Here is a 2,346-nt window from a genome sequence, read left to right on the forward strand (position 1 = left end):
GTCCTCCTACCAGCGCAGGCAAAGCACCTCCTTCTAGAGTCCGTTCCAGAACCCGTCACCACCATCGCAATCCCGGAACACATTGATCTGATCCGTCCGGCACACGAGAAACCGAACAATAATTATTATAAACTTTGGATAAGAATATAAATACACAAACTCACTTATACGATTGAACAACAGCCACACATTTAGAATAATTTTAAAGTGTCCTTTAAGAACCACTTTATACTTTCATCACCACAGCCAAATCCCTCAAAAGAAATCCCTGAAACTTCATTTCCTTCCGTGTCAATTCAAAGTGCCTCGTTCTTCAATTTCCTTCATTGAAACAAGCATTCAGTAGGAAAAAGCATTCTTCTTTATTCAAGCACATTTTTTTTTGGCATTCTTCATTAATCAAATAAGAAACTTTTTTCCTCTCCCTTTTTACTTTCAAATCATGCTTACCTGGTCTCTTACTTTGTTTGAATCCTCAAGAATTTTTGCAAAATTTTCCACTTTTCTGGAATTTTGCTCTTCTCTATTATAGCATGCATTCATTAAATGATTTTGGTGGATTTTATCCTAGTAGCTTTGATTAGGCAAACATAGTAGGAGTACTACTTTTTTTAGTTTTTCCTAATTTGAGTAGTGCTGATTTAGGTTTGTCTTATTCTTTTTGGGTTTTCCAAAAATTGATAGATTATTCTTTGAATTTCTTTAGTGATTTTCGAACATTTTCTTCTGTAATATAGGGTGGTGCTCCTGTAAATTTTCTAAGATGCCAAGAAGGAAGGTTATTTCCAATCGCGAACGTGTTGGTACCGCGAGGCAACTGAGACCCCAACCTAATCCAGCTAATAAGGTAGGCATATACTCCTGAGCTTCTAAAGAAGTGAAATCCACTATCACTCAAGAGGAGTTAGATGAGTTACGAGAATCCGGGGTTATCTTTAACTCGGATATAGGGAACCTTTACATACTATCGGTTCCAGGTCACAATGATTGACTTTGTCACATAAACCATGATGCGGGCACCCGACCCAACTACCTGTGGATTTATGAGATTTTCTTCACCCGACGTAGGTTCTGACTCCCGTTTACAGAGTTCCAAGAGAACGTACTAAGACATACGTTTTTTTTAATAAATAATTTAATTATTTTAATTAAATATATAATTTGTAGCATATTTATCAATTTACATCACATTGATTTACTTCGTTTATATTGGTGATGAGCGGATATTTTATACACTTTTTAGTACTATTTTCTTAGTGTTTTAGTTATGTTTTGTTAGTTTTATTAAGTTTTAGTAGGTTTTAGTGCATAAATTACTTTTTGGATGCTAATTTGAGTTGTTGTGTTTTTCCTATGATTTTAGGTAATTTTTGGGTGATTCTGGCAAGCTGTGAGAAAAAGCTGATTCCAGAGACAGAGAAAGAGCTACAAATACTATCAAATTCTGAGCTCCGTGCATTCAAACGAGCATATATGGAGCTACAGTGGTCCAAATAGAGCATTCTCAATGGTGTTGGAAAGCAAACTTCTAGGGCTTTCCATCAATATATAATAGTTCATACTTTGCTCTAGAAATGATGGCCCAAAACTGGCGTTCAACGCCCTCATCACCCATTGTCTGGCGTCCAACGCCTACAAAGGACCAAGGCTGGTGTTCAACGCCCCAAGGGGAGTCCCAGCTCATGACTACATCCCAAGCTCAACCCAAACACTCACCAAGTGGGACCAGGAAGCAGATTTTAGTACTAAGAGTCCAGTCTATCTTATTTCTGTAATCTCTAGTTATTAGATTAGTATTTAAAGGAGAAGGTCACCCTTGTCTAGGATCTTCTACCACCCCATTCGAACATTTTACTATTTTCTGTAAGTTATGAGCAACTAAACCTCCTAAGTTAGGGTTAGGAGCTCTGCTGATTCTCATGGATTAATAATATTACTGTTTCTATTTCAATCTGTGTTTGATTCCATTCTAAGATGTATCTTCGTTCTTCAATCTAATGAAACCGAGTGGAACGAGAGTATGACCCATTTTTTACATGGATTCTTGCGAGTCCCTAGCAGGATAGCACTCAATCACAAGCTTGATTATACATCTCTTAGACGGCTAATCCACAATTCCGTTGGGGACTTGGAGACTTCAGTTTAGCCAGGATCTGAGGTGATTAAGGCCTTTGTGGTATATGCTAGAATCATAAAGTGTCATTCTCCGACCCGGAAGACCCGATCTTGTCTGTGGCGTTTTGAGTAGGATCATCAGAGATTGAATTGCTAGAGCTTCATCTTCGTTCAAATTGGATGACCATTAGCACCGGCGTTTGATCTGAAGCAGAAGAGATTAATGACCAC

The 2,346-nt window shown here is 37.9% G+C and overlaps 1 long non-coding RNA gene across 1 annotated transcript; it reads left to right on the forward strand.

Annotated features, from left to right (window-relative positions):
- Positions 1–1,918, forward strand: LOC130951839 (uncharacterized). The gene is made up of 3 exons (XR_009074116.1): positions 1–342; positions 738–847; positions 1,364–1,918. It is a non-coding gene; the product is annotated as an uncharacterized LOC130951839 (long non-coding RNA).
- The last annotated feature ends 428 nt before the right edge of the window (positions 1,919–2,346 follow it).

Source organism: Arachis stenosperma, chromosome 9 (assembly GCF_014773155.1).
Source record: "Arachis stenosperma cultivar V10309 chromosome 9, arast.V10309.gnm1.PFL2, whole genome shotgun sequence".
Taxonomy (NCBI): Eukaryota; Viridiplantae; Streptophyta; class Magnoliopsida; order Fabales; family Fabaceae; genus Arachis; species Arachis stenosperma.